The sequence below is a fragment of the Salvelinus sp. IW2-2015 genome, unplaced genomic scaffold, assembly GCF_002910315.2.
Source record: "Salvelinus sp. IW2-2015 unplaced genomic scaffold, ASM291031v2 Un_scaffold2643, whole genome shotgun sequence".
Lineage (NCBI taxonomy): Eukaryota > Metazoa > Chordata > Actinopteri > Salmoniformes > Salmonidae > Salvelinus > Salvelinus sp. IW2-2015.
Genome location: NW_019943950.1, coordinates 124,072 through 137,896, shown reverse-complemented (window position 1 = coordinate 137,896; position 13,825 = coordinate 124,072). Strand labels below are relative to the sequence as shown.

Sequence of the window (13,825 nt, the reverse complement as noted above, 5' to 3'; positions counted from 1 at the left end):
TGTAGCTGGTGTTGAGGAGTCAGGCGCAGGACAGCAGATGTGAGTAATAAACGTAATTTACTCAAGTATATCCACAAATACAACAATAATACTAGCCACAATAACAGACCATATTACAAATAAACAATCACTCACAAACAAACATGGGGGAACAGAGGGTTAAATAATGAACAATAATTGGGGGATTGAAAGCAGGTGTGTAAGACAAAGACAAAACAAATGGAAAATGAAAAGTAGATCGGCGATGGCTAGAAGGCCGCTGAGTCGACCGCCGAACGCCGCCCGAACAAGGAGAGGCAGATCTAACCTGCCTGTGTGGCCCTGTCCGGGGGTATTGTCGGACGGGGCCACAGTGTCTCCTGACCCCTCATGTCTCAGTCTCCAGTATTTATGCTGCAGTAGTTTATGTGTCGGGGAGCTAGGGTCAGTCTGTTATATCTGGATTTGTTTTCTTATCCGGTGTCCTGTGTGAAATTAAGTATGCTCTCTCTAATTTCTCTCTTTTTCTCTCTTTCTTTCTCTTTTGGAGGACTACCCTAGGACCATGCCTCAGGACTACCTGGCATGATGACTACTTGCTGTCCCCAGTCCACCTGGCCGTGCGCTGCTCCAGTTTCAACTGTTCCGCCTTCCGCCTATGGAACCCTGACCTGTTCACCGGACGTGCTACCTGTCCCTGACCTGCTGTTTTCAACTCTCTAAGAGACAGCAGGAGTGGTAGAGATACTACTCTGAATGACCGGCTATGAAAATCAACTGACATTTACTCCTAGGTGCTGACCTGTTGCACCCTCTACAACCACTGTGATTATTATTATTTGACCCTGCTGTCTCATCTATAACATTTGAACATCTTGGCCATGTTCTGTTATAATCTCCACCCGGCACAACCAGAAGAGGACTGGTCACCGCTCCTAAGCCTGGTTCCTCTCTAAGGTTTCTTCCTAGGTTTTGGGCTTTCTAGGGAGTTTTTCCTAGCCACTGTGCTTCTACACCTGCATTGCTTGCTGTTTGTGGATTTAGGCTGGGTTTCTGTACAGCACTTTGTGACATCAGCTGATGTAAGAAGGGCTTTATAAATACATTTGATGATTGAGGGTTAATAATTGGACACACTTTTTTTTTACTAAGCATAAGCCTATGGCAAGTCACATGACATGTTTCTAATAAAAATAAAGAAGAATAATTTTACAGAGTACAATATGTCTACATATTCTCCTCTAAATCTAAACAAGAATATTTTTTTCACTCTCTTAATTTATTCTTCCTCCTCTATGTCTCTCTGACACTAAGCTCTATCTCAAATAGTCTTTCCTAGATTCCTCTCCTATCTCCTCTCCTTCTATCTCAACCCTATTAGAGGAGAAGGTCCAAGGTCCCTCCCCTAGGATTCTATTCTCCAATGTGTTTGGAGAAGGAGTCAAAGAGAGAGGATGTGAGGAGGAATCGAGTAAGGTCTAATTGAAAAAGAGCCCGTAGGCAACTCTGTAATACAACTTTTTCTCKTCTATGGTGAGTTCATCTCTCACCTTAACCACCAGGTGGAATCACCACTTAACCATTAAGTACTGTATTCAACCATCAACATAATAATAACAATAACAGAGCGAGAGAGACTGTTTGTTACAGTAGGTTATTGTTACACCACTTTCTCACAGATCCAGTTGTGATTTGTGCCACATTTGTCATCATTCCATGTCTTTACAGGGTTATCTTGTCCATAGTATATCTCAACACAGTCCTCTTGCCCTTCATAATCATCAGGCTGTTCTGACCCCCAGTACCTAAACAACACAGAGAACCAGACAGTCAGACACTGTGGTACAAACATCCTCCTAATTTATACACATAGTCCTATTTTTTACAATTTTAAAGACAAATTCTGAAAYATGAGCATACCGTTATACAGAAAGGGGCATTTACAATGATATTTTTTTTATTATATAATGACATTTTAAACGAAAAATATGACTGATTATTATGATACATCTATAGTTCTCATTGAATAACATCCATGAATAGAAACATACATTCTGATGAACATGATTAGATGCAATTTATCATTGTTGTTTTGTATCTCGATATCACCTGGTAAAATGGTCAAATCTCTCACCCTGTGGTCAGGGATGTGTCGTCCACCCACTTCCAGGTTCCCTCAGTAACAGAGTCAGTTAGACCAATCCAGGCTCTCAGGTGGAGGTTGAAGACAAATGTCTGTTGTTGAGAAAGATAAAGATAGCACATTTTAAGATATTTATAAAATACTGCACACATATTAGTGTACTGAGGAAAATTATATTTGCTCCGACTCTCTCTCTCACCTGTTCCTCTCTGCTGTTTATGATCACCAGGTCTGCTCCTCTCCCCTGACAGTCCTGTCTGCTCTTCTCCCAGGTTTTCTTCTCAGTAGAGAGGAAGTAGAACTTGGAGTCAAAGTATATCCATCCCTCCTGACAATGCTGCTCTGTTGAAGAGCAAAGTTGAACACATTGAGATACTTACCCTGTATCTTTAAACTCATAAACCCATTGATATATAATTATTGTTGATTTTACTTCTAATTAATCACAGTTATATCTCACCTATCACAAAAAGCTTTGCCTGAATATGGCCTTTCTCTTTAGTCAGGTTGTTGTATCTGGTCTGTAACTGGTCTCTCTCTTCAGTTGCGTTGATTTTATAGAGGGAGAAACTCTGGAACAACTTGTTCCTTTCATTCTCAGAATCTTTAATTGCTCTGTTATCTATAAAGTGTAAACACAGTTATTAGGTAAAACACCAGGTAATTAGGCATAGTAACCAGTACCTCCTATAACTAGGTGATAAGCAATGAACTTGGACCCAAACTCACAGTAGACAGACAGGCCTACGATCCCAGCCAGTAGGAGAAGACACAGCAGCCCCAGACACAAACACACTGCAGCAACTAGGAAGGGTCTCTTCACTGAGCTATCAGGCTCGTGAATACATACAAGAGACTGTTATGTGTTTTGTGTGTGTGTCTGTGTGTGTCACCTGCGTGCTGGTCTCCTGGTCCATTATTAGGAGCAGTGTCTGCTGTCTCTTCTCTCTTGGTGCTGGTCTCACCGTCTCTCAGGGTGTCTGCACTGATGTAGATATCCACAATCCTCTCCTCCATCTCAACTCTGTCAAACTTGACCTTCTGTTCATATCTGGCTCAGCATAGATTACCTTTGACATCTTTAACAATGCCTGGGTCTTTCTTTCTATGTAGGTCTACTATACATTAAGTCTCTGCTTCTAGAATTAATGTGGTGGTCTTCCAACATGGCCACCAGGAGGCGTCGTACATCAACTGCAAGTCCTCTATACGTTAAGTCTCTGCTTCTATGATATCTCTGTCTCTGAGTCATCTGTGTGTCTCTGTCTGTGTGACTACTGTAGGTGTTAACTCAAGGGAAGTATCAACAAAATGACACTGGTAGTTGTGGTTGTGCATAAAATTGAACAAGTTTTGCATGTTTGAGTGAGTAATTGTGTGTGTCCTTGTGTGAATGTGTGCTTGTATGAGAGGTTGTCATAGTGTTTATTGTTAAAACATTTTCTGCAGCACAATATAAATCATTCCATGTCTCTACATTGTCATCTTGTCCAGAGTGTATCTCAATGGGAATGGGACTGCTATTTGTATGATGGACAGGACACTGTCATACCAGAAGATATAGATCATAGAGGGGAAGTAACAGCCCCAAGATAATTCAGGGAGTTTCCAGAAAATCCCCCTTCCTTTCACTTTTCTGCTGATCTGGACCCTCTGTTTACCAAATATACATCAACATGTTCAGGAGTCCAGGACTACAAACATGGGTCATTATAATGTCTATACAATAGATTTGACACTACAAACTGCTCCAAGTGGATATTGAGGTGGGTAGTCTTAACCAGTGAGGATGAGAGACAACAGTAACCACCCTTCGGTTACTGGCCAATCAATCTTAACCGCTAGACAACATTCCTCCCTCTCTCTTAATAAACCTGATTGGTCGAGGAGATTTTGAGTGACAGCGTTTGAATGACAGAAAATATCCACTTCAATCCCTCTTTTGGGACCCATATGGAGGAACAACAATCAAAATTGAGCATTTGATATTGTGCTTATATGTAATTTGACAACAGACTGACTTTCAAAGATTATTAGGAAACACACAGCAACCCCAGACACAATGCAGCAACTCCAGAGGGTCTCTTTCACCACTGAACATGTACTGAATCACACATTATAAAAGATCTTGGTAATGTGTTTTACTGTATCATCAATGATTAGAGACAAAAACTAGAGTACTACAGGATAAGCTCACTTGTTTAATATATGTGTGTGTGTGTGTGTGTGTGTGTGTGTGTGTGTGTGTGTGTGTGTGTGTGTGGTGTGTGTGTGTGTGTTCATGCAATCTTACCTGAAGACAACAATCTCATCTCTGTTACTGGGTTTGAAGTCTCTTACGTTGCCAATATATGGCCATCGATGTCTGTGTTCTTCATTGCATCAGGCTCGTTGTCTTCAACCATCTGTGTTTTCATAGTCTCCCTCTGACATCTTAACACACTTGTGGTGAAATAAGTAACTTCTACTTCTAACCTCAACTCTAATATCCGTCTGTAGCTGTGTCTTCTCCCTGCACTGTCCTGCGTCTGTGTGACTTTAGGTAGTAAACTCTTTATCAGTCTACCAAAGTGTGAATTCAACACAACACAATCAGCAAGCCACCACGTGACTCCCACCAGCCTTAGTTTGATTATACTACTGTACATGATATGACTCTATATCATGCCATATGATGTATGTGTGATTTCACAGGGTCCCAAATCTGGATGTGCTAAAATAATTTGGGATCCTGTTAATTGACATGTACACTACATATATCCTGACTGAGTTTACAGCACCCCCAGCCTTCAAATGGAGAACACACTATGGCTCTCACTCTGTGACTGGTGCTGTAGGAAGTTGTCCCTAGATGCTGATCTTGAGTCAGTTTTGCATTTCCACCACAAATGGTTCAGGTTAGGATCAGGGAAGGATTGCTGATCATAGATATATACCTAGGGGAAACTTACCCCCAGAGTTTGACTGGCCACCAAATACCATGTACTGTACAGTGCATTCAGAAAGTATTCAGACCCTTCACTTTTTCACATTTAGTTACGTTACAGCTTTATTCTAAAATTGATTACATTGTTTTTTTCCCTCATCAATCTACACACAACACCCATAATGACAAAACAAAACAGGTTTTTAGAAAGTTTGCAGGACATATAGAAAAACCTATTGTTGACTTTCAAATAATCATTAGACATAGTTTTACACAAAAGTAACACCAAGACATGGCATTGAAATAAAGTTGAGGCCAAAGAGTAACAAGTATGTGTCCAAAACAGAGAGAGAAGAGGACACAGTGGCTGTCAGAGGTAGATGGGAGGGAGAACAGTAGCAGGGTTAGTAGTTTCCTGTGTCTTGAGGTCAGAGTGAGATGGGAGGGAGAACAGTAGCATTAGTAGTTTCCTGTGTCTGTGAGGTCAGAGTGAGATGGGAGGGAGAACAGAAGCAGGGTTAGTAGTTTCCTGTGTCTGTGAGGTCAGAGTGAGATGGGAGGAGACAGTAGCAGGGTTAGTAGCTTCCTGTATCTGTGAGGTCAGAACTCAATCTATCAACTACAATGAGGAGAGAGCTGTCTCGTTCCAGGCCGAATATATTGCAGTTGAGTAGCACACATCAACAAATGGGCATACGATTACTATACAACATGATATGATTAACTGATGTGTTAAACACCATTCCAGGCATTGTGAAATCTGGCAGGAGACTTCAATATAGTCAATCTGAACGTGACAATGTCACTAGTGGGGCTGGAGGAGAGAGGCGGGACTTGCTAATGAAGGAAGCTTTCAGCAGCCATCATGTTGACAAGCAGAGGCAACAGAGGTCATAGGGTGGCAATGAACTGTCATAAAATCTACTGTCTATCCACAGGTTAACTGTCATAACATCTACTGTCTATCCACAGGTTAACTGTCATAACATCTACTATCTATCCACAGGTTAACTGTCATAACATCTACTGTCTGTCCACAGGTTAACTGTCATAACATCTACTGTCTATCCACAGGTTAACTGTCATAACATCTACTGTCTATCCACAGGTTAACTGTCATAACATCACTGTCTACCACAGGTTAACTGTCATAACATCTACTGTCTGTCCACAGGTTAACTGTCATAACACTCACTGTCTATCCACAGGTTAACTGTCATAACATCTACTGTCTATCCACAGGTGACTGTCATTACATCTACTGTCTGTCCACAGGTTAACTGTCATAACATCTACTGTCTATCCACAGGTTAACTGTCATAACATCTACTGTCTATCCACAGGTTAACTGTCATTACATCTACTGTCTATCCACAGGTTAACTGTCATTACATCTACTGTCTATCCACAGGTTAACTGTCATAACATCTACTGTCTGTCACAGGTTAACTGTCATCAACATCTACTGTCTGTCCACAGGTTAACTGTCATAACATCTACCTACAGGTTAACTGTCATAACATCTACTGTCTATCCACAGGTTAACTGTCATAACATCTACTGTCTGTCCACAGGTTAGCTGTCATAACGTCTACTGTCTGTCCACAGGTTAACTGTCATAACATCTACTGTCTATCCACAGGTTAATTTGACACTAACTGTTGTTTTGATACCACTATAAAACACAATATCTCTAAGAGATGGAAATGATCATGAAAATCTATTACAGTAACAGGGGCCGAGTCAGAGGGGTGTCTGGGGTATCTGCTCCTAATACTGGACCAGGAGACCAGCAAACAGGTAACACACAAGAGACTTTTACGTTTTTTTTGTGTGTGTGTGTCCACAAAATGTTATTCGCTTCAGGCAGTTTGATGCTGATTGACATCTAATTTCACCTCTTGTCAAATCGAGGAAGAGAAAGAGAGAATATTAATGTGGGTTGCGAGATACATCAGAATAAGAAGAACATACAGAAGAAGAAGAGAGAATATTTACACAGCTTCATGAGCTCTTTTGGCGATTGGCGAAAGCAGTTTTAAGGTTTAGCATCAGGTTTAGGTTTCCTGAACAGCTTTTATGAAAGTTGAGTCACTGTGTAAGTTAACGTTAGACCTTTGGCTCCATAACAGACAGTTAATCAGATAAGAGAGATCGGTTCCCAATTTAGCCTAACATTATGTTTACATCTGTACTAGTAATACACACATATACAGTGCAGTGTCGTAAGTTACAGTATATGAATGTTTAGCTAATGTGGGGTAACTAGTAGGCTACAGCTGTCAGTGTTCGGCAAGTTAACATTCAGCTATTTGAAGTCCATTAACTCAGTTAGATTTTCATACTTGAATTCAAAATGAACAATTGTTATTATCAATCTGTTGACGTTACTCAATTTGCAGATAGCCTGTTTACTATTGTAAAGTTGTAAGAAATTATAGCTAGCTAAGTTACTTACTGCAGAGTAGGGCTAGCCATGATCTAACTAGTAATTTAGGCTGGTAGTTGATTTTAAGGTACAGTTATGATAATGGGGATTTGTAATTAAGATTGAGATTGGACTGAAATGTGGGTAATTGGATGCTTAGATGTAACCATAGAGTCTTATTTTTGCATAGGGTCAATTAAACATGAAAAGAAAGGAGAGATATCAGACTTCTTTTTAAAGAAGCACAAACAGGCAGATCAGGTGCAAACAGACCCCAGCCATTGCATCACCACCGGACCCCAGAGCAGCTCCCTACCTGAGGCTAGTCAGAGTCAGTGTGGTCAGACTTTACAAAGACCCAGTCTACCACCACCAGGTCAGAGCATCTATCAGCATCTATCAGTCAGTCCCATGCCCAGTTCAGAATTTAAGTTTAGCTTCAGCTTGTAATAATGATTTTGTCAGATTAAGCCTCACTTCAAAATGTTGGTTGTTGATTAATGTGTGTTCTTGTTTTGATGGCTGTGGCATTTTTATTGTGATTGTACACTAATGGTTCTTGTGTTATTTTAATGTAATAGATGTATCAAGGGATGACACAGAAACCTCTGGCTCTGAGCAAGACAGTGAGCCAGAGCTGCCAGGAGATGTCATCGGGCCCCTCCCAACTGCATCAAGCACCAGATATGCTGTTCCAAAAGGACCCAATGGTAGGCCAGGCCTATACTTTAAACTACACATGTTAGTTAGCAGCTGTTAGTATCTAATCTTGTGGATCCCTTAATTATACATTTCCATAGAGATATGACACATTATTTAACGTGTATTTCAGACATTTCAAGATCCAGAGAAGAGGGTCCTGTACAGCCGTGTTTGAAAACATTTCCCAGAACTCAGCATGGTACTAAGAACAGTGCTTTCAACAGTTCCTGGTATAAGGAGAATTTATGGCTTGAATTATCTGTAAGTCAAGATTCAACTTATTGTTTCGCCTGTAGGCATTTTTCTCTGCCTAATACATCTGAATCTGCCTTCACATCACAGTCAGGTTTTTGTAACTGGAAAAAGGCGCTGTTTAAAGATTCTGGGTTTAAGCTCAATTCGAAGGCAGAGCATCATATCAATGCTATGTAGGCTTGGAATCAGCATAAAAGGGCTATTGACAGCAACTCATCAATGTTAGATGTCATAAATGAGGACCGGAAAAAGAAAGTGGGGGAAAACTGTACTTACATTTAAACAATTGTAGATGTGCTCCTATTAACTGCCACTCAAAATATAGCGCAGAGAGAGTCTGATGACTCTCACAACAAGGGTTATTTTTTGACAATCTTAGAAGAAGTAGCAAAGCATGACCCTCTCATAGAGAAAAGGATGAATGCATGTGACAATGCTAAGTACAAAAGCCACCAAATCCAGAAGGAAGTTCTTGAGGGCTGAGCTGAGATGTTTCAAAGTGAACTAATAAGAGAAGTAAAAGAAAGTGAAGTTTTTAGTGTAATTGCAGATGAAACCAAAGAGTTAAAGAAAAAAKAACAAATGGCTTTAGTTGTGAGGTACTATTACAACGGGGCCATCCACTAAAGTTTTTTACGCTCTCAGTCAGCTGAAAGCTTAGATGCATCAGGGCTCACAAAAATTATAATTGATTGCCTTGAAAAACATGGTCTGGACTACTGAAATAATCTTGTGGGGCAAGGCTATGACAGTGCATCCGCCATGAGCGGAAATCATTCTGGTGTGTCTGCCCGGATTAAAAACAGTGCAAGATTTGCATTTTATGGGCASTGTAATGCACATTGTCTGAATTTGGTTCTTCTCGATACTGTAAAATCAGTGCCTGAGGCAGTTCACTGTTTTGCTCTCCTGCAGAATCTTCATAGCTTTGTATCTGGCTCGTACGTTCATCTCAAGTGGCTTGCAGTTCAGGAAGAGCTGTATCCACAGCAGCAGCCCAGGGAACTACAGTGCGTGTCACCAGTCTGGTACCACCAGTGCCGGCCCCACGCACCAGGCTTCCTGCGACGATCCCCAGTCCAGAGCTTCCGGCGACAGTTCCCAGTCCAGAGCTTCCGGCGACAGTTCCCAGCCCAGAGCTTCCGGCGACTGTTCCCAGTCCAGAGCTTCCGGCGACGGATCCCAGTCCAGAGCTTCCGGCAACAGTTCCCAGTCCGGAGCTTCCGGCGACGTTTCACAGTCTGGAACCTCTGGCAACATTTCAGTCTGGAACCTCCGGCGCCGTTTCACAGTCCAGAACCTCCAACGACGGTCCACAGTCCGGAACCTCCAACGACGGTCCATAGTCCGGAACCTCCTGAGACGGTCCACATTCCGGAACCTCCTGAGACGGTCCACAGTCCGGAACCTCATGAGACGGTCCACGGTCCGGAATCTCCTGCGACTGTCCACTGTCCGGAACATCCTGCGACGGTCCACGTCCGGAACCTCCAGCTCCAGGGCAGGAGCCCTTCTCTGCGCCGATGCCCAGTCCAGGCACAGCATCCAGTCCCGCTCCAAGGCCGGAGCCTTCCTCTGAGCCGGTGCCGCTCCTTGGGAGGAGCTTTGCTCTGCGCCGGTGCCCAGTCCAGGCACGGCGGTCAACTCAGCTCCATGGCCGGAGCCTTMTTCGGCACCGGTGTCCAGTCCGGGCACGGCGTTCTACACGGCTCCATATCCGCGAGCGGAGTGGGTACTTCGCCCCGCACCGGAGCCGCCCCCGACGTTAGATGCCCACCCGGACCCTCCCCTATTGAGTCAGGTTTTGCGGCCGGAGTCCGCACCTTTGGGGGCGGGTTACTGTCACGCCCTGACCATAGAGAGCCTTCTATTCTCTATGTTGGTTAGGTCGGGGTGTGACTAGGGTGGGTACTCTAGTTTTTTTATTTCTATGTTGGCCTGGTATGGTTCCCAATCAGAGGCAGCTGTCTATTGTTGTCTCTGATTGGGGATCATATTTAGGCAGCCATTTCCTCATTRCGCTTTGTGGGATCTTGTTTATGTGTAGTTGCATGTTAGCACTCCATGACTTCCTGTTTCGTTTGTTTTTGTATTGTTTTGTTGAGTTTCATTTATTAAACATGTGGAAGTCTATGCACGCTGCGCCTTGGTCCGTTTATTCTACACACGATCGTGACAAATACACCTTTGGAGCCTCCAACATTTCAGAACATTTAAACTGGGACACGTAGTATGTAGCATTTCGTGTATCAATTTCCACACGCAAATCATTCTAATGACTGTTTCAAAACCTTTCCCTTGTGAAGTAAGACACCATTGTTTGGAAGACAAGTTGTGTTCTGTTTTTAAATATTAACAATCTGTTTGTTACAGATCATTATTTTAAACATTTGAGTTTGGGGCATTAGACATCAACCAACCTCATGATCTTAAGGTTAACAGTTTGTGTGGCAAGTGGAGGGATAATAACTATTGGTTTAGATTTCCATGTGTGTGTCTCTATGACTACGATGTATTTACCAGTGTTCTGAGATTCAAGTTGTTTATCTATGCTCCTGTACACAGTATCCTGTCGACGGCTCTTTCTGTCCACATTAACGTACATCTCCTAAGATATCTCCATTTATAGGTTCATTCTAATTACACCCTAAAATATACTGTTGTTTTCTATGGAGCTAGAGAGTATACACTGGATTGGGACTATATGCTGTTAAAAAGCTGTTTTGTTTTAACAGTCTGAGTCTGAGAACATACACTGTTATAGGTTTAGGGAGGACTTCACACAGACAGCAACCTCCAGGAAGARACACAACAGCAGTGTGGTGTGAATGTGTGTGTTTGTGCCCTCTYAGTACTGTTCTGCACTCTGTGTGTGTCCAGCTCACACTGTTTTAAGTATCCAATCRCATTTAATCAGGAAGTTGGTAGACCTTGTTAAAGAACACTGTTCCTTATTAATTTATTCATCTGTGACTTTATTATGTGCATTATTAATGTGAAAAGTATAGGTTAATATTTGGTCCCTCTTTCTTTTTTTTTGTATAARCCTATGGCAAATCACATGACATGTTTCTAATAAAAATAATGAAGAATCATTTTCCAGAGTACAGGCTCTATCTCTATTAGTCTTTCCTATATTCCTCTCCTCCCATCTCCTCTCTTCCTATCTGAGAAYCTTACTCTATTTCATATAACAGCTTCTACCCCCAAACTATAAGACTGCTGAACAATTAATCAAATGGCCACCGGACTATTTACATTGACCCCCCATGCTGACGCAGAGAGCACAGCATGATCATAGGTGAGATGTCACTTGGTCAGGTCAACAGGAAGTATTATTAATTGAAATACAGACATAGATGTAGTAGTCCCAGAGTTAATGATCAAAGGTCAGTTTTGCATTTCACCTCCTGATTTAAGATGACTGACCTTGTTAGAATAAAACAAACAAGGCTTAATCATGCTCTCTCGTCTGCAGGTATGTTTTGATGTGAGAGAGGAAGCCAGTCCCGTCATTGCCACCTCACCCGATCTTAAGATAACCTTCGGGCCGACTGGGAGCCCAAGGCTGGTTAGGAGACACCGCAATTGTGATGAACTGAGAGAATATTAGGGTAGCACTGTAATTTATGAATCATATGCTGTCTGCGAGGTTCTTACCTCTTTCCCTTTCTGTCTTCTACACCACTTTACCCACCTCGTCTTTCTTCCTCGTTTTATAATGCACACCATATGTGCATTGAAGTACAGATTGAWCTTGTATTTTTAATATTACAATTATCATAATTATAATGCATTTATAACACCTGGATAATGAACTTCTTTCAATAAAGTGTTTCACATTCTCCACTGGTTGAAATGAAGTATCTCATTAAAATACTATCCTGTGTCCTCAGATCAATAAAGATGAAGGGAGTTAGATATGCATAGTTTTTCTTCTTCTGTATATATGAAATACAAATCAATCATGCTTCTAGTCTATTGCATAGTTACAATGTATAATCATTGATGTCCAAGGAGCAGGAGTGGTAAACACTGTTGACGTGTCTAATTGTAATACATACATGCAGACACAGCATCATTCAAAGAATGGAGTTTGATATGACTGAAAAATAATGTCTCACAGAGATTCATACCTGAACCGCATCTTTATTAGCCAAGGAAGAGTACATGATCAGTGAATATATTCAATGTACAGGCTACAATGTGGGGATTTCATGCGTGGTAATAACTACAGTACATGTGTATGTAGTACTTGCATCCTTGGCACAATAAAGTTATTATATTCTACTCTATCCACAGGCTTCATTAATGCCATTCAGACTTGAAGTTGATACAACAACTATGATAGCGGAGGTTCATAGATTGGTATGAATATTTGTTCAGATCCTAACGTTTTAGGGTTCATACACAGATAGGCTACATACTGTAGCTAGCTACACATCCATAGGCATACAGTTATGTTTATCCTCCACTACACAATAAGCAAGTAAATAGATAGTTAGCTATATTACTTCAGCTGCATTGTAAGGCAAGCTTACACAATTGTACATTCAATTTGCAGTAAATGCTTTAGCTAGCTAGATTCTTTACATTCACTGTTTCAYAWGACGACAGCCTGGTTTGCTGGTWWTCTCAGGARTCCCTAAAACATTAATCAACACAAATKWTAAATTATTTCTCCTAACACTAGCTAGCTGGCTAATGTTAGCTAGACAGATAACTTGCTAAAGAGCGATTTTCGTGAATTAACTTTATGACAAAATAATATGCACAAACGTTTGTCTCTACATTAACTAACATTTTCCTCTCAATTGAAAATGTTATGCTTGACTCGTTATGATGTTATAGCAACTTACATCTGGATCCACTGTAATGTTTTGTCAGCCATCTTTGTTGAAGAACGCCACAGGCAAGGGTGGCTCACGTCAACATCATTGGAACCACTCGATATGATTGGTCATATAAAAACCTTAGGACCCAAATGCATAATGAGTGCTCTAACTCCCCCTTGTGGTGCTCTGGAGCAATGAAGCCGTGATGCTGGGTACCTCTAAATCCTGTGGTGCAAGCTCGCAACTTTTAAAGGAAGAACCACTGTAGGTTGTACACAAAGCCCAGTGCTCCATGGACCAGGCTGTTTACTGTAGGTCGTACACACAGCCCATGGGGCAACCAAATCTAACTTAAGGCCACCTAAAGGCTAGAGGGGTGCGTCTTGGTCAATTTAGCCAGAAAAATGCTGCCCTCATCAATCTGCCTCTCTATGAGGCTGCCTAAACCTGCCTAATGTCCGGGCCTCCCGTATTTATATCCACCACTTACCAAGCATAGAAAACATCTCCTGAACCCTGTCTTGGTCTCGCTGTTGCTGGTTTCTCTCTTCAGTCAG

General features: G+C 41.7%; 1 long non-coding RNA gene across 2 annotated transcripts; it reads left to right on the top strand.

Annotated features, from left to right (window-relative positions):
* Positions 1 to 6,777: 6,777 nt before the first annotated feature.
* LOC139025430 (uncharacterized) lies at positions 6,778 to 12,280 on the top strand. 2 transcript variants are annotated; one of them, XR_011477012.1, is made up of 4 exons: positions 6,778 to 6,848; positions 8,058 to 8,186; positions 8,309 to 8,439; positions 11,912 to 12,280. It is a non-coding gene; the product is annotated as an uncharacterized lncRNA (long non-coding RNA). The 2 variants fall into 2 exon arrangements; XR_011477011.1 differs by lacking the exon at positions 6,778 to 6,848 and having other exon boundaries at positions 7,963 to 8,186.
* Positions 12,281 to 13,825: the final 1,545 nt, after the last annotated feature.